The sequence below is a fragment of the Apodemus sylvaticus genome, chromosome 9 (genome assembly GCF_947179515.1).
Source record: "Apodemus sylvaticus chromosome 9, mApoSyl1.1, whole genome shotgun sequence".
NCBI classification, from domain to species: domain Eukaryota; kingdom Metazoa; phylum Chordata; class Mammalia; order Rodentia; family Muridae; genus Apodemus; species Apodemus sylvaticus.
In genome coordinates, this window is record NC_067480.1 from 55837889 (window position 1) to 55859967 (window position 22079).

The 22079-nt window shown below is 41.7% G+C and overlaps 1 long non-coding RNA gene across 3 annotated transcripts in view; it reads left to right on the top strand.

The window, feature by feature from the left end:
• Positions 1-22079, top strand: part of LOC127692211 (uncharacterized) — a 70193-nt gene that overhangs the window by 31418 nt on the left and 16696 nt on the right. The window contains exons 3-4 of one of the 3 annotated variants that reach the window (XR_007979425.1): positions 1165-1431; positions 12901-13024. This is a non-coding gene — a long non-coding RNA (uncharacterized LOC127692211). Of the gene's footprint in view, positions 1-1164; positions 4311-12900; positions 13025-22079 lie in introns of those variants that run through there. The other 2 variants (XR_007979426.1, XR_007979423.1) reach the window with 2 other exon arrangements.

A 22079-nucleotide genomic window follows, 5' to 3' on the forward strand; every position in this document is an offset into this window, starting at 1 on the left:
CTATTAAGCCATGAGTATTAAAGAACTTAGAGTCCCCACCCCACCCCCACATTGTTAAGATAAAGGAATTGAGCTGCAGAAAGGTGGTGCCATTTGTTCTGTGGTGTGTGCTTGGTGAAAGGCCGGGACAGAGATGGCCCCTTGATGTCCTGTCTGAAGTTCCTTCCATATACAACTTTGGGACAACCAGGGATATCCCTAGCTAGTTAACTCAAAGACCAAAAGCACATCACTCACAGCTGTGCCTATCTTCTTATAGGGACAGTAAGACTTAAACAGAACCAGATAATGCTGTAGCCATTCTCAGTGACTATATCTGCTGTTTTCAACCACCCAGATGGAAGAAACAGTCAATGGCCTTATAACACAAAATAGCGCGTGGTCAGAGCGATGGGGTGTTGATCCTTGTGGGGAAGTACCAGTGTCCATCTGTACCCCTGTGAGTGAACTGAACAGTTCAAAGGGTTTGTGTCTTCTTCATGGTATGAAGTTTTACAGTCTTTCCTAGGTCCTTCCAATTTTTCTAGCACATGATGAGGAGATTTTAGTTCTCAGTTATATCTGTATATCCACAACAGTTGTTCAAGTATCTAAAAGTACATCAGGATGACCCTCCCTAATGGAGCACCCTGGCCTCATTCACTGTATGAGTGGTAATTCACACAATGTGGCATGATTATAATGGCAGAGATGGGTGGTTATTTGACTTTCCCGAGGCCAAAGGAAAGCTGAACTGTCAGCCAAATGCTGAAACTTGGATGAATACCAAACTCAAGGTCAAATTTCTCTGTGTCCCGAATTCGGAGTTTAGAAGGACATTTCTAGGAGCAAAATTTGTGTTTTTAGAAACCTAGTTTCTCTATTCTCTTTTATTCGTTTTTCTGGGGGGAAAAGTGTCCTTTTAATCAGAAATTAAATTCCTGTAAGATCCACAAGATGGCGCTATGAAGTGGCATTTAGAAAAGAATTTTAAAAGCTGCTAGGAATAAATTTGGACAGGGTCACAAAGTGGCTCATTATTTAAGTATCACATAACAACTGCCTACAGACGAAGCATGTGTTTAAACGCCACTGGTGAGCCAGGTGAGCTTTTATAAACAGGCATATCTTTACTCCCGATGTTACTTTTAAATATCTGATTCATTATACTTTGCTTAATTTTAGATTTGGCCTCATGTCTTAAGAAGATGTTGTGAGAAAACGAAGAGCTGAATTTGAATGTTGGCAAGGCTAAATCATAAAGCAAAAAGTACTGGACTGAAGCAGACACGTTTCTAATTCACATTATCTACTTGAATCTCTGCATCTGGTCGTCTTCCCTTCTATTGTAGGAGTTCTCATGCCCCTGGGGATATTAACTGATGTCTGAAGATATTTTTCATTGTTACAGTCAGCTGGGAGGCTGAAGGAGCCACAGCCTCGTGGGTAGAGGTGAGGAGCTGCTGGCATTAATAAGGATAGTGTATTAATAAAACAAGGTTAGGGCTGGGGAGGTGGCTCCTTGTTTAAGAACACTTGCTCTTGGAGAGGCCCCAGTTCAGTTTCCAGAACCCACAGGGTGGCTCACAACCAACAGTAACTTCAGCTCCAGGGGCTCCAACACCCTCCTGTGACCTCCCCGTGTTTCTGGAACATATACATGTTATGTAGACATACATACAGGCAAACACTCATACACATAACAATCTTTCAAAAGCAAAGACAAGGCTGAGGGCTGTCATACTTTGTCTACTGCTTTGTTGGTTCATTTGTTCATCTGCATATTCATTTATGCTTGCATCATCTTCTCTTCAGTCTATTAATTTATCATTTGCCTGTGAAACCAGTTTTCAGTGCCACTTAAGACATGAGGATAAAATAAAAATTGCATCATTTTTACAAAGTCTGAGAGGAGAAGTGATCGGTTATGAAATGATGTCGTAACAGGGTGTGACTGGTCCTTATTCCTAAGTGTAAAACATTCTGAGAACAGGTAAGCCATAGAAAAAATCATGGTGAAGAGTGTAGAATTGAGGAATACTTTAGGCAGGGGACTGCATATGGGGTAGGGGTGACGACATAGACTGGAATTTTGAGCAGACAGCAGAAGAGGTGCAGAGTCATCGAAGGTATTTGGTAAGTGCTGTTAAGATATGAAATCCATGAGAAGGGTTGGAAAAGCCACGGTGTGCCACCTTGTTTGTGGCACCATGTCTGTGTCACCTTGACATAAGATTGAGTCATCGAGGGCATTGTTTCTCAAACTATGGAGCCAACCCCTTTGTGAGGGGGTGTGTTAAAGACTCCCTCACAGGAGTCACATATACCTGCATATCAGATACTCACATTATGATTCATTTCAGTAGCAAAATCAAAATCATGGAGTAGGGACAAAATAATCTAATTATTGGGGGTGATTACAGCATGAGGGGCTGTGTTAAAGGGTCGCAGCATTAGGAAGGTTGAAAACAACTGTTTTAAAGGAAAGAACCTCAATTGAGAGGTTTATAGGGAAACCTGTGCAGCATTTTCTTACATAGTGATTGCTGGGGAAAGGTCCAGTGCATTGTGGGTGGTGCACCCCTGGGCTGGTGGTCCTGGGTTCTATAAGAAAGCAGGCTGGGCAAAGCGGCACCCACCATGGCCTCTGTATCAGCTCCTGCCTCTGGGTTCTTGTCCTGTTTGAGTTCCTGTCCTGAGTTCCTTTGATGATGAACAGTGAAATTCAAGTGTAATCCAGATAAATCCTTTCCTCCCCACATGGCCTTTGGTCATGGCATTTATCACAGCAATAGTAACCCTAACTAGGACACATGGAAACCTGAAAGACTAGTGCAGGGCTACTAGGGAAAGAACTTTGGACTGCATCTCCTAGGCATTTTACATTTAAAATAAAAAAAAAAAAAAGTAAGTTGATACACATGACAGTTTATTTCTTTTTTTAGGGGGTAGGGGTTTTAGACAGGGTTACTCTGTGTAGCCCTGGCTATCCTGGAACTCACTCTGTAGACCAATTCTGACCTCAAACTCAGAAATCCCCCTGACTCTATCTCCCAAGTGCTGGGATTAAAGGTGTGCGCCACCACCGCCCAACTACAGCAGCTACATCTCCCCCAACACAATTTGCTTCTTTAGCTCTGGCTTCTCACACTGAAAATGTTGGAGGAATTCACATCCAATGTTACTTTTCATTTTAAATTGCTTTGCAGTAAGTTAATCTATCAGTGGAACATATTATATTAGGTTTCTATTACAATTAGTAGTAAAAAATGTCTATAAAGGAATACCTTTCCTTATTGAGGCAGGGTGTCACTATATCCACCCTGGCTTGAAAGATTAGACCAGATTGCTCTTGAATTTGTAGTAAGTAATCCTCCTGCCTCTGCCTCACTAGTGCTGGAATTACATGTGTACACCATCACACCTGTCAGAATAGCTTTTCATTTACAAAAATTATATTGTTGTGATATTTACTTTCATTATGGTGCCAGGGGCTGGGGAGATCATGCCACAAGTAATCCACTTGCCCCACGATCATGAAGACTGGAGTTCAGACCCTCAGAATCCATATAAAAGTCAGGCGGGCATGGTGGCAAGCCTGCAGTACCTGCAATGGGGCAAAAAGGCAAGGAATCCCCAGAGAAAGCTAGCTAGCCAGATTAGCCAGAATGGGAACCTGGGGATAAGCAAGAGATCTGGCCTCAGTGTGCGAGGCGAGGAGTCCCTGAGGAGGCTTCAGGCCTCCATATGCACATGTGCAAGGACACCCTTCCCATGTGGGCCATGTACACGTCCTTATGCAGAAATAAGCAATATCTACATGTTTATTTAAGTGATGGTGTTTGTTCTAAGCCTGGACATTCTTGAGAGAATAAGTTACTCTGTGGAATGCAGTCTTCCAATTGGTTTATTGCTGAATATGTAAATAATTAACTGAGGTCGTTCCCCCCCCATATAAATTCCATTTTTAAACATTTTATTATTTGTTTAATGTGTATGGGTGTTTGGCCTGCATGTATGTTTGTGTACCATGTGCATGCCTGGTGGTGCCCTCAGAGAGCAGGAAAAACCATCAGATCCTTTGGAACTGGAGTTGCAAAAGTTGTGAGCTGCTGTGTGGGTGCTAGGCTTTGAACCTGGGCGGAAGAATAGCCAGTGCTTTTAACCACTTTGCCATCTCTCTAGGCCTCTGAAAAACTTCTTAAAGTATCTTTTACTCAACCTTCTTTACTTCTTACACTTTTTTTTTAAATCAATGCTATAGGCAATCTAAGCTAAATAATTTAAATATATTCCATAATTTCAATAATCACTTCACAAGTGTTCTTATTTTAGAGAAATAAACCATGTCTTCTATTGATAAATAAAACCTGATGAATAATTGTAAATTTTAATAAAATCAGTAGCAATCAGATGTTTGATATATTTGTTTTTTACTTACAAAATTTATTATCTTTAGATATTTTTAGTAAGTATTTTTAAATTTTTTTTTATTTAAGCAAGTTTTTCAAATGTGGATGGTTGAAATTGCTGCTGGGGACAGTTCTGTGACATCCAAAATTTATGGTCATAAATTTATGGTGTAACTTGTGATGAGAAAGTGCGTTGAACACAGAAAACAAAACATGGTCGCATCTAAAACCAATGCAAAACCCCAGATCACCCGCACGGAACACCGCCCTCCTACTGCCCAAAATAGAGGAATAAAAATACCAGTGTTAAAAGTGACAGAGGCACTGGGCAGGGCAGGGTGGGGCAGGGCAGGGCAGGGCAGGGCTGCCACAGTCTTCCCAATAGTTAATGACACAGTTTCCACTCCACTTTCCTCTTTGTTCCTGTCTGAGCTGTAATTGTCGGCTCTGTTTGATTGCACACTCCTGACTCCTTTCTCCTCCTTCCCAAACTTTCATCCTTCTGGGTTCTCAACCACTTTTCTTAGTGTATTAATTAAAATCTTTGGATCATTCTAGACTTAAAAGTCTGATTATATTTATTTTCCTTTCTATCAACTATCAAAAGTCTTTCAATAACTTATAAAGTTATATTCCACAGTGCTTGCATTCTGAGATCACACCCTGGCTCCCTACAGACTAATCTTTGAAAGTAAGAATGATGTTGTTATGAAAGGGGTTTCAAGCCTGAGGAAGGTAGTTGAATTGATTACTGTGAATTGATTGTGAATTGATTAAAAGACACCTCGGAGTTCAGGAAGGGGCTTTGGCAAAGCAGAAATAGGGACAGTATTAACCTGTAATGTGCCCCCTTAGGACCTGATTCTCTCTTCAGCACATCCTTCTAGTGGGACATTATCTCAAAGAGATTTGAGGAAATGCCAGATGAACTCAACAGATCCATTTTGCCCCAAATGCTGAGGAATTTTTTTCCTTTCCTTTTTTTTTTTTTTTCTGGTTTTCCTGGAACTCACTCTGTAGACCAGGCTGGCCTGGAACTCACTCTGTAGACCAGGCTGGCCTGGAACTCAGAAATCTGCCTGCCTCTGCCTCCCAAGTGCTGGGATTAAAGGTGTGTGCCACCACTGCCTGGCGGAATTTTCTTTTATAATCTATTTATTTTTATTTTATGTGCCTTGGTGTTTTGCCTGCATATGTCTGTGGGAGGGTGTCAGATCCCATGAAACTAGAGTTCTCGACAGTTGTGAGCTGCCATGCGAGTGCCGGGAATTGAATCCTGGTCCTCTGGAAGAGAAGCCAGTGCTCGTATTCCCTAAACCATTCCTCCAGTCCCCAAATCTCAGGTCCGTTGTTTTCCTTTGCTTGTTTTTTGTGTTTTGTTTTTGTGCCTCAAGACAGGGTTTCTCTTGTAGTCCTGGTTGAACTGGTATTTTCTCTGTAGACCAGGCTGGCCTTGAACTCAGAGAGATCTGCCTGCCTCTGCCTCCTGAATGCTTGGATTAAAGGAAGGTTTCAATCAAATGTTTGCCACAAGTTGGTTCTCATGTCCTAGGCCTGTAAGTCTTACACTTGAGGAGAGGCTGAGACAGGAGGATATTGAGTTCAAGGCCAACTTGGGCTGCCTAGTCTCAAAGACTCAAAACAAAAGAAAAAAGGTCTTCATGAGTTAGACTTTCAAGAGCTGTGTAATGGCCCTGACTCAAGGAAAAGATGAAGGAAACTATAAACAGCAACATGAAAACTCATCTGCTCCACTTCTTGCTAAAAACTTGCATATGATATAAAAGGACATTGAGAACATGTAAATTTCTTCAGCCACTGAGCTGTACAGTGAAAGACAAGCCAGCAGGACAAGCATTAAGCTTTCTCTCTGAATGTCTTGCAGTGAGAGCTTGAAAATTTGCCCTAGAGCAACTGAGCCAATGCTCTCCAGAAAGCATTTCTTTCCAAACACAGGACGCCTTTGGCCACTTATTGGGATCAGGAGACATTAGACCCCCACTTCTGTTTCTGTTCCCAATTCTTATGCAGACAGGCCTTTGCCTTCTTGCCTACAATAGAGTTGCCATTCATTTGCATACATGCAGATGCATTAAGTGATCCTTCAATAAATGTGACTCAAAAACAGAGCCTGAAGCCAGCAGTGCAGAGGTGACTGGCTACTGCTGGGCTGCTCCCAATCGCAGCCAGTCAGCCCCCACTGCTGGGACTTGAAAGAAAGTTCTCACTGAGAAAACCTTGCAAGGTAACAGCCATTCCTGTCACTTAGGGGTCAGCCTGTCTATGTACTTTACATAGTTTTCTGAATATAGTGATACATTCTGGGATTGTAACAGCCTTGGAAATAATCTAGTTCCTAAAGTTAAATTACCGGAAGTTCTGAGTGTTTTCATCAGTACTTGAACCGACAGCGATAAAAACACAGCTCCGCAGCGAGGGACAGAAGATGCTTTTTATTGTATTTCTCAGTTCTGTGGTTCAGGAGCTCCACATCCTATGAAACACCGGGATGTAGAAGAGGGCAAGGAATGAATGAAAGTGGATCACAGACCGGGGCACTTTCAGTGCGGTACATGTGATGTGCGGGCTCTTGGTGAATCAGATGCTTAAGTGATTCCAGTTTCAGCCAATAACTCTGCTGACATTCTGCTGCGACAGTCCTCACAAGAGACCAGCTGACCAAAATGTGTCTAGACTATCAGGGTGAAAGAAGTACTTCCTTCTGGACATTTTAGAGGTTCTCCTTCATTAAGTTACCAGGACTGAAATGATTAAGAACAATTTAACTAATCAAGATGCTGATACTATAGGTGATGGACATGTTTCTATTATCAAGTGTGACATTATTTGGACATTAGTATTTGTTTAATATTTTATTTTATCCTCTGTGAGTGTGAGTGCCTGGGGAGTCTAGAAAGGGCCATTGGACCCCTTGGAACTAGAGTTACAGGCAGTTGTGAGCCACCTGTTGTTGGTGCTGGGAATTGAACTCGTCTTCCTCAAGAGCAGCAATTATTCTTAACTACTTATCATTTCTCCAGCCTGTTACCCTCTCCTGACCTCCTCCACTGGCATCACACGTGCGGGTTTGCATACATATGTATATGTGGGCAAACAAGCACACCTATAAAACAAAAGTAATCCTATAACGAAACGAGGTCAACTTTATTTGCTGTTTAGTTAGTGACTAATAGGATACACACTCCATAGGATTACACGATGTGAATAATTTAAAATTCACTAGAGAAACACTGTTGCTCAACATCCTAGAACAAAAAGTAAGAGAAAGATGCAAAGTCTCCCCTTCCTCAAAGAAGCAAGAAGTCGGGATGAGCTATGAATTGGCACAGACAGACAAACAAGCAAGGAAGTAAATGTTCCCAGGACAGAGGCGACATTAGAACCTGAATTTTCGCCTTGCAGAGGGAAATTGTCCGCATGGTTTTCTCCAACTCTGCCAATGATAGTAAATTAGAAAATAGATGTGTGAGGGTGGTAGTTATAGTCATTGTCTAGATTGAGGCTAGCCCGTGAGAAGATGAGTGAGGGCTTATCTTGACTAAACTAATTGGTGCTGGAAGACCCATCTTAACTGCAGGCAGGACCTCCCTCAGCAGGAGATCCTGGACTACATTAAACACTTAAGAAAGCTCAGCACTGGCAGGTAGGAGTCACTCCACTGCTCTCCCCTACCTGGACATCTGTGGCCAGCTCACCCCAGCCTTGCTGCTCTGACTTTCTTCCAGTTAAGAGTCCAATACCCTCCCCCCTTTTTCTTCATGTGCCTCTGTCATGGTATTTTAACACAGCAACAGAAAAGAGAGTAAGACACACAATCAGTTATATTGTTCTGTAAAATATTTCAAAATTCCTAAGCATAACGGGAGACTCAGTAACACTCTACCCTAGACTCGGGTGGAGACTTGAGAAGCATGCAGCTCCTGTAAATAGGGAAATGGACAAGATCTGTGGAGAACCTCATAACATCAATGGTGCTCTTCTGCACTCAAGAACACGCTAGTGCTCTCAGTCTCACTGCTGGCCTTCTCAAGGACCTGTCTCCATGGTGACTGGTGGGAGGGCAAGCAGTTCAGACAGCTCCCCAAAGAACACTGGGCCTGCGCCCACTTTCCCTTCATTTGAGCTTGGAAAGGGTAACGTGAAGATTTACCTCCGGAATGGTTGCTTGCTGCCCCAGTGGCCCTTTCTATAAGAGAGCTCTTTGCCAAGAGGGCTAGAGGATGGAGGAAACCATCTTCTTCCAGGAAGATGCTGCAGCCCGAGTCCCAACAGCTTAGGTGTCACATGCTGACAAGCTTTAGTGTCACAAGCTGTCCTCTGAAGACCTGTGAAAGGACTGCATGGAATATTAGCACACTCTCTGCTTTTACCAATATCACTCATCCAAGGTTAGTGCTTCTCAACCTGTTGGTCACAAACATCAGAAAATACATATTTCCAATGGTCTTAGGAACCCCCAACCATACATTTATTTTTGTTGCTACTTCATAACTGTGATTTTGCTACGAAGTGGTGTCTTGGTTTCTAAGACCATTGGAAATAGGTGTGTTCCAGTGGTTATAACCCACAGGTTGAGAACCACTCCAGGGGCCTCAATTTCTTTCCTCTACTGTGGAAGAAACTTTTGTGCATTGGAAGACTCTTGGAAAATGGAAACTAAAGCTACAACATAAGTTTTCAACAAAAATGGCAAGGGAAACAAAAGAAAAAATTCAGGTTTAAAAGCAACCCAAAACACTTGATAAATGCTGAGGTTAGATGAGTATTGATCCTTAAACATTGAAATGGATATGTAGCTATTCATGTGTTTCTGTGTAGATTCGCTACACACACACACACACACACACACACCTAAGTATATATTTAATTCCATAAGATCCTAGAACACTTGGGGATTTAAACTGATAAGCCAACCTCAAAGGGACTGATTCTTGCAACTAAAACACAGACACCTCTGGGGTGAAATGTGGCAACAGTTTGACAGGCATAGCAGTAGGCTAGAAAGGATTCATCCAATTAAAATTATGGGATGAATTTTGGCTGGCAGAACGTAATTACCAGCCTTGGAATGGATCCAGGATCCTGAGGTTAACACCCTCCTCTTGCCAACAAGCCTCCTACCTGCCAACACTCGGAGATGGAGAAGGCTGGATCTGACATAATCACACATAATACTGTTGTGACATCTTAGCACAATGATGATGATGTGCGAAGCATCATGAACCTGTTTTTTTTTTAACACTCATTATGTTACTTATTTTTATGCCACATTAGGCTAGAAACCAAATGTCCACATAAATGTTAATTTCCTCCAAACCGTGTTTAAAAATTATAATTAGAAAATTAAAAATAGATTTAAAAATTAATTTATTCCGTCAAAGTCGTTATTTGGCGATTACTTCACTTCAGAAATGAAACTAGATAAAAATGGTGACATTAAACCCTTGTTATGTTAAGAGGAAAGAAAACAACAACAACCACCAAAAGCAGGTCCTGGGTTTTTTGTTTTGTTTTGTTTTGTTTTGTTTTTTGGAAATGTGTTTTCAAGGTTGACTGGCCTGGGGGGATGGAGAGGGAAATGTCTAAGCGTCTTCCACAATCCTGGGAAACTGACTGAATGAGGGTGTGTAAGTGTGAACGGGTTGGGAGTTCACCTCTGCTGGAAGGAAGGGCCCATGGCCAGGTGGGCCCAGAGCACCTGATGCTTGTCATGTAAGTCCCCTTCGGACTTGGTAGTTGGAGTGACCCCAGAGTTCCTTGGGTGAGTGCTGTCTGGGCGCATGGGAGCACTGAGGAGCCTGTGGCTGCACCCCACTCCTCAGAGCTATGGCTGGCCAACTCCTCCGGGGCAGGTTTTTGGTCTATCACCTGAAGTCATCCAAGACTGTATTGGCTGTCCATATGGGATCTTTCTGTTCCAAATCACCAAGAAGAATAGGGCATTGCGTTAGGCTGCCTTCTAAGAGCAAAGGCTGTGTCAGCCTTTGCTGGGAAGGTAGAGTTCTCTAACACCATCTTTGTGTGGTTTAGCTTGTCCATGGGGAACCAGAATGTGGACCGCGTGGATGAGAGTAATCCTTTCTTTTGCACTGTTAGGGGTTGCCATAAACACCATTTGTTAAAAAGCATAATTACATTGGGAAAGTGCCTGATGACACAATTAAGCTACATAAACACACTGAAAACAAATGAAAACCAGGACACACCCACACCCCTCGTGTAAAGTGATTTTTCTGTTTACACAGAAAAGAGAGGTCCGAACTGCTTTAGTTCATCATTATTAATGTCTAGAAAAACCAAGAGATTGCATTTTTTGAATTTTCAATGATTGGACAATGGAAAAACCTGCCTGTAAGCTGGAAAGTAGCTGGGAAACTGGAAGCACAGCAGCCAGTGCTGCCAGAGCAAGAGCACCGGCCTTAGCCACTCGGGGAAGGTTAGTGTTTAAAGTCGGAGTCACTGCAGTATCGTCCACTTGAAGAACTTTCTCAGACATGACGACCCACGTTAAACATTTGAGGAATGAATTCGCTAGGGCCTTGCTCCTTTCCAGGTGTGATATTTGGAAAAGGCACACACTATGGTGGCCTGATCCTGAGTTATTTTCTTGTATTTTGATATATTTTGATTATTTTCAATTATAGTGTAGTTTCAGGCATGGGAAATGGATTGCCAAATGTCTGGTGTTCTAAAAGGAATTAATACAGCCTCTCAAGTATGTGTGTGTGTGTGTGTGTGTGAGAGAGAGAGAGAGAGAGAGAGAGAGAGAGAGAGAGAGAGATTAATACATGTGTGACAAAAGAGTAAGTCATATATTGTTATGACTTGGGTAACACATATGAGAAAATACATCTCACCTTTCAGGAAAGAGAGTCATTAGTGAAAGACTAATTCTAAGCTAGTTTAGAAACTTTGGAGATAAAAGGACAAGAAAGAGCTTAACAGGTCAAATAGTTGCTTTATTACCCACCTGGGTCAAGGTCTATGGAGATATCTATCTATCTATCTATCTATCTATCTATCTCCATCCACTTATCTATCTATCTATCATCTACCTATCTCCAGCCATCTATCTATCTCTATCTATCTATCTATCTATCTATCCATTTATCTGTCACAGGCTTTTTTTTTATTAAAAAAATCAATATATTATAGTCTCCCTCAGCACACTTTTCTGTATTTCTTCAAGAACTTAGTTTAACAAAATGATCCAGTCTACTTGTTAAGCAGAAGTTTGCAAAGTAGAATGAGCTAGGCTGAGGAGGCCGTGCAACCTCGGAGAGGAGTAACACTCTTCCACAGGAAAGTTCCTCCATTCACTTCACAGTCAGGCAGAGTCATTTGCCAGGTGTCCCCCAGTGCTGTCACCATGTTCCTCTGCCCAGTGCACATGGCCGTGTACACCCAGAACATCGCTCCGGGGAATCTGATGACTTTTAGAGTCAAGTGCTCAGGTTATGATGCCCTGCTGTCCAGTATGATAGGATCTGCACAGTTGATGAACATGAGGAGAATGCGGAGCTGTAGGGAGGGCAGCCAAGTTCGCCTTTCTTGTGCTCAGTCCTTCGCCTCTAGCCTGGGGCTCCTTTTGGCAGACTACTCATTTAACACTCCAGATGCCAGAAGAGAAGACATCATCATTGAGAGCATGGCAAAGCCGGTCTTGAGGAAAGTGGTGTGAACCACGGCAGTGGCTGTGACTACTGCTCCACCCACCGTGGCCACACTCCTGAAGTGCTTCCTGGTCTCCAGCCATCCCAGCTCCCTCCTCAACAGACCTCAGGTACTGAGATAGACCACTTACTCTAGTGTGCACTCTTGACCTTTTCAGATGCTGTGTTAGCTTAGCTCTGCAACTTTGCACACTGCTGTTTGCACGAATCACTGAGACGCAGATTGTTCAGGGTACTGATAGGCTCCAGAGAAGGATCTGTTTACCCAGAAAAATGTACTGTTTCCTTCATGGACCACTTATTTGGTCATTAATAAAATAAGCATCATACACAATGCATCATAGTTTTTATTCAGAGAGTTAAGTGAAAAATAAGCTTTCCAAATGCCAAGCAGTCTGCAATTCACTCTTGCCAGCATAACCCATGCTATTATTACAATATTATCATTGCTCCTGCATTTTCTCTGTGCAAGGACTATTGGGCAATTACATTTAAATGATGTGCACAGGATCACCTGGCAGCAATTCAGTGGAGACTGAGACCTAAGCCTCTTTCCTCCCATGGCCATCACTACCAAGAGATGCTACTCCGTGTTTGTCAGCCTCCACAAAACATCCCTTTGGTGATGCATAGTTTAAATATCATTTTCTCTTATACTCAAACATACATAAAATATAGGGCATCTGCAGATGTAAAATCGCTTAAATAGAAACTCCTTGTTACTAAGTCAGTAGTTTTGTGTTCCTAGGTGAACATTAGGGCGGCAGCTATCACTGAAACAGTGTATCTTAATTTCTGATTGTCACTTTTTACAGCTTTCATGAGAAGAGTTTACCTCAACCCACCTCTAACTAGAAGCACATTTTGGTTGCTGTCTTCCAACTTGGAAATGTTTGTGAAATTCCCAGTAATTACTGACTTTTAAAAAAACACAGCCAGCCTGGTCTACAGAGTGAGTTCCAGGACAGCCAAGACTACACAGAGAATCCAAAAGAAAGAAAAGAAAAGAAACAAAACACCTTTTGGAGTGACCATGCAGCCGGCTCTTGCTTGTCCTTTGTGGGAAGAGCCAACCGGCTTGGGCACTTGAGTATCAGACATGTGGCATTCACTGTGCTTGGTTGGGCTACCTGTGAGGGAGTGAATGAACTTGCAGAGAAGTCTGTGGAAGGCACACACTGATGGATTCCTGGGTCTCAGCTCACAGTTTTTATCAGCTTATTAGTGGCAGCCGCTCAAAAGGAATTATAGCTATTATACCCCATTACAAACACCAAACAATTTCCTTCTGCTGAGATTCGTGGGACGACGTCTCCTGCCAGCGTTGATTCTCTTCCCCCACGTGTGCTTAAGAAATTGCAGGAGAGCGAGTTTCATTCTTTCAGCATTCGTGTCTATTGAATCACATGAAACTGCGAATAAAAGCTTTTCGGAAGGTTTGGGGGGAGATCATCATTGTCTCTCACTCACTCTTTTTTCCTCCAGGAGCTAGAATGTGTTGAGAAACAACCTAAGAGAGGAAATCGCTTTTGTTCCCGCTTCGTCTTTTGTAGTTACTCTGAAACGTGCAGGAAGGGCTGGTTGCAAAGGTTAAGAATGTGAGTCTGCTTTACCAACAGTGGAAAGGGATGTATGTTTAAGTGGGTGGAATAAAATGATATAAATCTTGCTCTTTTCTAATTAGGCAAAACGGGCACACTTAAATGGCCTAATAGGTCTTCAGTACAGGAGGCCCGAGTTATAAACGTTAGACCCACAAGAGTGCAGGGCTCCACAGATGCTCGTTTGCCTGTGAGCCAGTGACGCGTTTTTATCTCCTCAGGCTGGCCATATTAATAGTGCAGGGCTGCTGTAAGCTCTACCATTACTGGCTCCAACTTCTTTTTTTTTCTTCCAGTTCTGAAAAGATCTGTTGTCAAGTTGCCGGGGAAGGGAGAGCAGAGGTAAAGGCTTAATTACCACGTAAACCCTTTAGCCCTTTGCTTTGAATTTGCTTTTGTAGGATTATGGGGGGGGGGGGGACCTTTTAAGGAGGCTGGACCAGGCTTGTAAACTTCAAAAATAACTCTGAGTTTATATATGAGTGCCACAGCAGGGTACAGCAGCATTCTCTTCCAGGTTACAGTCAAGAGAGTTGTAAGGCTCTGTAAGTCCTTAGCATCTAACTGTTGGTGGTCCTCCCAGGAAGAGAGTATAGTCGGAACTGTTTCAGTTGGACGGATATGCGCATGCCCAAATCTCTCTCGAGCTATCCTCTAATTGCCTTTCTCTAGATTTCTTTCTTTCGTTTTGTTTTGTTTTTCGAGACAGGGTTTCTCTGTGTAGCCCTGGCTGCCCTGGAACTTGCTCTATAGGCGAGGCTGGCCTTGAACTCAGAAATCCACCAGCCTCTGCCTCCCAAGTGCTGGGACTAAAGGCGTGTGCCACCACTGCTCCGCATAAATTTCACTTTCAAATGGGGAGGAGGGCAGAGTTTGTTCAGGGAAGTCCGATTTCTGGTTTTGGGAAGGAAATATTGACAAGAACAAGTAGATGAGATTGCTAAGACACACAAGAAAAAGTAGTACAATTTTACTGCTGTTTATTTTGGATTTTTGAGACAAGATTATACTTTGTAGGCTAGGTTGGCCTTGTATTTAGGATCCTCCTGCTTTAGCCTTCCAGATTATGAGATTATGGTCATATGGTATCATAGTCAGCTTAGAGTTGTACAACTGGACCATTGACTAAAAGACTTCACTTAGACTAAGTAAGAGAACTCTGGTGAGTAGGTTCAGTAATAAGTCCCTAAGGTCTCTTATAAACATTCAGTGCTTACCTCTGAATGGAGACATCTGGCCATCCACACCTACACATGCTCTAAGAAGTGGGCGTGCCTGGTGTGAAGATCAAGCTTTTGTGTCACTTTCCAAGGTCACAATTTAGAATTTTTCTATTAAGTTAAATTTAACTATATGGGAAGAATTGAGTATTAAGGTTTCACCATGGGGCGGTGGGAGGTGGGAGGAATCTTGCAATTTTTGTGACATTTTCTCCATTTTTAAAATAAAAAAATAAACGTTTTTTTCTTACTAGTTCTTTGTGTAACCCACATATGCATATGATGTATTTTGAGCATATTTACTCTTTTACCTCCTCTAAACCTCTAAACTTTCAGATGTCCTCTTTACCTCCCCACCCAATTCCAACCTAGAGTCCTCTTCTTAAACATTAAATTTGCCAAGTCCACTTTGTCTTATCCATATCTTCATGGATATGAGACCATCTGTCTACTGGAGCATGGCCAACCTACAAGGGTCCACACCCTGGAAGAGAATGGACTCTTCTTCCCAAAGAAGTCCTCAACTATCCATAGCTCTTCCAGTAGGGGCAGGATCTCTGGAACCCCATGCCTTCCATGAAGGACTGTTGTCTGGCTTGACCTGTGTAGGTCTTACACAGGCAACCACAGCTGCTGTGAGTTCATGGGTACAGTGGTCCTGTCGTGTTCAGTCCAATCCCTCTGACCTTTGGTTTTATGATATTCCCATCCCCTCTTCTTCCATGGTCACTGAGCCTTGGAGGTAGAGGGGGCAGGTATGACACACATGTCCTCTCTATAGCTAAGCACTTCATATCTGTAGCTAAGCACTTCATATCTGTAGCTAAGCACTTCATATCTGTAGCTAAGCACTTCACAGACACTTATTTTCTATACTGCTGAGCACTGTCTACCATGTAAAAACCTTCTCTGATGAGATCTGAGAGCTGAACTAATTTGCAGATATAGAGATAAGGATTCACATTATTGATATTTTATTTGATATTATGTCTACTTAGCAAGATAAGAAAGTAGTTATCTCCTTTTAAGGCCTATGAACTCTCCAACCATGGCTTTTTGGGTCAGTATTTACAGTACTATGTTTTATAGTATGTAGTATTTATAGTACAGTACTATGGATAGGTTTTCCCTGTGAAGTGGGCCTAATTAGAAAGTGGTTGGTTGCCCCCCTATACCATTTATAGTACTATGGCACCTATAGGCATATCTTAGCAGATGATTCTTAATCATAGGTCATGGGGCTCCCATCTAGGTAAGTTTTATGATAATTTTTCCCTTTCGTCACCCTGAATAGCACCTTCTAGCACTATGAAAGGTAGCCAGTGCGAAGAGATTCTTTTTTTCTGGTTGGTTCAAGATTGATTTCTCTATATCCTGTAACTAAAATGTATGATGTTTTCAGCAATAAGCTTATATTATAGATATGGTGAAACCAAGAGCAATGACAAGAGCTTGCTTGAATTGTTCTAGGTTCTCTGGCGTCTCCATGACCAGTGGCCTATAAGGAGGTAATTCATACCAGACCCTGAGGTTATCATGACAGTTGTTACATATAAACCTACAGCAACAGTAGATACCTGTACAAGATCAACACAGTTAAAAATTACAGCTCAGAACTGTGACTGGTGCCCATGGCTCCACTTCTAACTGATGGCCACGGGTAGCTATGCCTTCTGGGACAGGGAGAATAATTTTTTCCCGGAGGTTGACTACCAGATGTTCCACTAGATGACCCTATAGCCAGGTGTCTATTGGCAGGAATAATTGGGCCACAGGTTGTAATTACATGGGGCTCCATGTTCTATACAGTACAGTGTGAGGTTTGATAGGATATCTTGATTTTGAAGAATCATGCCTGTGTAAAATAAAACTTATATTATCTTCTTGGTAAGGAACTAAAAGTATCTTCTAGTGAACTTGTTTCCAGTTTGGCAGATTATCTTCTTTGAAAAGGAATGTTTGCATGGAGATTGAGGCCCCGAGGAGTGACGAGTAGCAGTCATGGTCTAGAGATGAGAGGTCAGCTTTCGTTTCAGTTGTTAAAATGATTCAACTACTCTTGTCAGTGGAGAAACACCACAAAACGCTTAGGTGTCTGGAACTGGTACTTATACATAAAACTTCAGTAAAAAGAATCTGATTACTAAATAAATACAAAGCTAAAATAAGTATCTGAATTTTTAAAACTAATCGATTTTGAAGCATTTTAGTATAATTACTTATAAATCAGTTTGAAAATAATTAGTAATTGTATCAGATTAATAGAAGAATACTGAAAAAATTGAAGTAACCAATTGTAAGAAATAAAAACTAGCTAAACTGTTTAAATATTGCCCGACTCCTCCACGTTGGGTAGAAAAAGACTCAAAGAACCACACACTTGCCTTGCTGTGGTCAGGTGGGCGGAGAGAAAATGTTGAATATTTTCTTCCTAAATTAATTTGGATAAAAAATAGGTTTTTTTTTTGTTCAGATTATAAGAGAAAACAATATGAAAGTTTACAGCTGCACATTTCTGGGCAGCTCTTCGCTGGCTGCCTGAGGAGGGGTTTTCTTGGCCATCACTACACAGATTTGAGGGGGATTCAGCCTTGCCAGGGAGCGGTGAACCTAATCTCCACTCATCCTGTCTCTGGTTTGCAATGGATAAGGATGGAGCTGTGGCCAGAAGTAAGGCAAGTTCAGGGTACAGGGGTTTTACAAGTGCAAATGGCCTGTGACCATCTAAGCACAGATGGGCAGGTCAGCTCCTGGGAAAGCCAAGCTCCAGGCTGAACTAACAACAGTGTGGATTTCACATCAGCACCGTGGCTTTAGCACTTCCCATTTGTGTCATGGCATTTAGAAAATTTTCACTAATAATTTTGCTCCAGTTGATGGAGAAGAAACAAAAGTAGGTTTGTGTGAGCCCATTGATTCTTCCAGGAAGAACGATAGCTTGTTTTTCTTTTTCATGTCTCCTTTTTCAACAGGAGAGGTAATGATGAGGGTGAAAACCACTCAGAGGTTAACTCATATCTCTCTTTACTCTGATTTTTTTCCTTGTGCACAAGTCTAAGGCATTCTGTAGAGGTGATCTGTCACATGCATGGCTTCAACATCAGGAGAAAGTTTTATTTGGAAAATTGAAGTTACAACACTTGAGGCTTTTTTGAATGAGGCAAATAGGGAGAAAAAGAACTTTTGCCAGGACTGTCTAGCTGCATTGTAGTTAATTATAGAGCAGAGGCTCATAACCTTTGAGGGACAGCCCTTCTTGGGATAAGTGCATTCTTCCCTATATGACCTCAAAAGTTCTTCTATGATGTTGCCCTATTTTAAAAACCAGTGGATTGTCTGACACTGGAGTATGGATTTGGACTTTAGCTGAGCTGCCGTAAGCACCAGACATAGGAAACGAGACTTAATGTGACCTGACAGCTGAGGGGCCATTTCCTGAAGAAATAGGTCCCAAATTTGCTTCACTATGATCCAAGACAGACTTACCTTTAGCATAAACAGTTTCCAAAATTGTCCAAACGATAATATTGTCAGGAATTGGACAATTGTCCAAACTATAAAAATAATGCTAATTGTCTTTAAAACAATTCTGGATAATTGTATTAACTCTGAAATTAGCTAGTACATGGAGTTCTTCCTGACATCAAGAGTCTTCTACCCCAGATGTTCCTCCTGTGTAGGAGATAGTTGAGGTAGAGGGTCCAAGTGCAGCCTTTCTCCCATCCCTTTCCTTTTTGCTCTGGCAGCTACTGTACCTCATGATTTAAACATGGACATTTCTAATTAAGTGAGAGCTCAGCTGCATTCTTGAACTAATTTATAACATTTGATTTGAAACGTAATAGCTTCAATCTTCATCTGATTAAAAACAGTCATATAGTGTACATGGTTACTATTTTGATGCTCCAACATGCAGTTTTTATTTTTACATTCCCCCTTTCTACACAGCTGTTCAGCTAATATCATCCAAAATTTTTTTAAAGATTTTTTTTTGTAACAGCATGTTCAGGCATCCTTATGAGGCAGAAATATTCACATTCTAGGATCCCAGTATTTTCAGAACAGTAAAGGGATGTTTTTCATAGAGTCATCCCTTCCAGGAAAACTAACTTTCAGATAATGTATTTAATTTTCATTGGGATGAAGAGAAATGTAGGATTTTTGGCAACATAAAATAGTTGACTTTGATATGTGTAAATCATGAGTGTATTATATGCAAAAATTCTATACTAAAATTCCTAACTCTAAGCTTACTTATTATCTTAAGAAAGGGGTTTTTAAAGTAGGTCTGCAATGTGTGTTTATGATGCCTGCAAATGCTGCCTACATTATTTGTTAAGTTTTTGTGCATATGCTTTTGTGCATGCATATGATTTTAGTTGGGAATCTTCTAGCATAAAGGGGAATGCAATGCAGATCAAAGGTAGCTTAAACACAAGGATGTGTCAAGGACTTCCGTGTGGTTGACCAGAACTTAGTGATGGACTGGCTTGGACAAAGCCTTCCCAGGAAGAGGCTCAAGACATCCTCAGAGGTGAGATAAAGAATCTTCATTTTGGATTTAGAATACAAATCTTATGTTAAAGGTGATAGAAAATGTTAGAAGCTCTATGGTTGGCTTTGGCTTCAGAAAGATTATCCTGCCTGCATGAGAGTGAAAGGCGATAATGGAGGATGGTAGAAAGCCAAGAGATAGACAGAGGTCAGAGGGCAGCAGAGAGCAAAGGGCGACAGAGAATATGGAATGATGGAGCTAGAGCTATGCTTTGGCTGTTGGACTTAGAATTTAGAGCTTAATAGGCATGTATTCCTAGCTTATCTTTATTTAAAGCTTGCAGATTTATTTCAGTTCTTCAATTTATTAGGCCATCTCTTTTTCTTCTTCTCTCTCTCTCTGTCACTCTCTCTCTCTCTGTCTCTGTCTCTTGCTAGTGTATCACATTTTCTTCTTTTCCTTTCTGCCATCCCTTTTCCTTCTCTCCTGCATTTTCTTTGTATTAATATGATGTCATTTGCTAAAAGTCAAATGTTCTGTAGGTTTTATTTCAAAATTCACTAAGTATTGCCTTACCCATGGCCCCTCCCATACCAATATTTCAGTTTCCTTCTCTCAAAGATGGGCACTTTCAGCTCTTATAGTTTTTATTCCTGAAGGCTTAATCCAGCTATGTAAACATCTTGCTTACTGTGGTAGTTTAAATGGGAAGTGTCCCCCACAGGCTCAGGCATTGGAGCTCTTAGTCTCCAGTTGGTGGCCTTGTTTGGGCTCACAGCCTTTCTCTGGCTCTCTACTCCATATTCGTGGTTGAAGATGCAATCTCTCAGCTTCCTGCTCTGTTTCCAGGCCTTCCACATGTTGCTATGCACTGCTGCCATCATGGATTCTTATATTTCTGGAACCATAGGCCAGAATAAACTTCTCTCCTAAGTTGCTTTTGGTCACTGTATTTTATCATATCAAGAGAAAAGTAACCAATACAGTTCTATTGTTACTTCTTAGTTTTTCAGTTTTAGGCATTATTAATGAATTTTTCACTACAGAACATGAAAACATAGCTTTTTTTCACCCTATTCTTTGCTGCTGCATGACCTCCTGATCCAAGCTTCACCTTGACCTTTGCTCCCCAAATGATGGTGCTACTTCTGACCAGTTAGGGTGTGTGTGGTGTGAGCCAGGTTGTTTTATTTCAGATCTTTTGCCACCCAGGCTCAGCTAAAGGGCCTATTCCTCACTCATCTGCCCTCTGCCTTCTGGTTCCCTTGCCTCCTCCTCCAGATCTGTAAGAGCAGAGGCGACTTAAACCAGTTTTCTTTAGCAGCTTTTCTTTGGTATTTCTTGTAGAAATGAAAGTAAACACAGGAACTCACACTAACATCTTTACCTCAAATCTTCTCTAATTCCTGGTGATTTGTAATCATCTTGGATCATTCCATGAATTTACTTAATTTTGAATGAGCGTTAAATTTATAGGCATACTCTCCTATAATCCATCTTTCTACTCAATATAGATATTATCTAGCCTGAATCCCTGGGCTTCTCTAAACTATATATAGCTTCTCCATGTGATCATGTGGACCACTGTGTTGCCTATATGTTTTCCACAGCTCATCTGCTCACAGTCTCACACAAAGGAGTAGATGCTCCTGTTGTATGACTTTGTTGCCTGCACATACACACTGTATGAGGAATACCAAATGGAGATAGAAGGGAGGGGGTTGTAAGGGTAGAAGACCCTTAGGAAATTAATGATTTATCAATAAAATATGACTTACCTCCTCTCCAGGATCAGAAAAATTCAACTTTTAACAGTGTGGAGTATGAATGTGTATCTGTAGGTGTTGTGGACAGTGGCCTTTGTTTTATGTCATTCATTAAGTAAAATAATACTTAAACAATGTCAGGTTATGATTGAGATAGAAAGCAGTGGGAATGAAGGAAGTTGCTGTCAAGTCCTGTGTGGCTATAGAAGTGACAATGTGACACAGATCCCGTGGCTGGAGCAGAGCCAGCAGTGAATGGTCCTCCATGATTGTTGATGGCTGCTAGGTGTAAGGCTTGTCTGCATAATAATGTACAAAATTTTACTTCATGTTCATCCTTTGGGAAATATATCCCTGTCAAGGTTAATGATTCCATGATAATTTGAAGCAGTGTGTCTAATGTTCCTCAGAAAAGTGGTAAAAGCTGTGACCTTCAGGACAGCTATTAAGGCTATGGGAAAGAACTCTGAAAACATGAGGTCAAGAATATAAAAATTTCTCAACTATGCAAAATATAAGGATGCAATATGAATTGTGTGCAGGTCTTAATGGACTTAAAGAACAAAGGCATCTGCACTAATGATCTAGCTTGTCAGAAAGATACAAAGGCAGGCAGATTCCTGAGTTCAAGGTTAGCCTGGGACAGGGCAAGTTTAGGTTCAGGTGGGAATGATAATCTCAGGACAGGATCCCACCCAGCTAAATTTATTGTTTGTGCTTACAAATGCAGGCTGATCTCTAAGTTCATTAGCTATGTAAAAAACAATGTATTTAACCCCGGGTGGTGGTGGCGCACGCCTGTAATCCCAGCACTCTGGGAGGCAGAGGCAGGCGGATCTCTGAGTTCGAGGCCAGCCTGGTCTACAGAGTGAATTCCAGGACAGCCAGGGCTACACAGAGAAATCCTGTCTC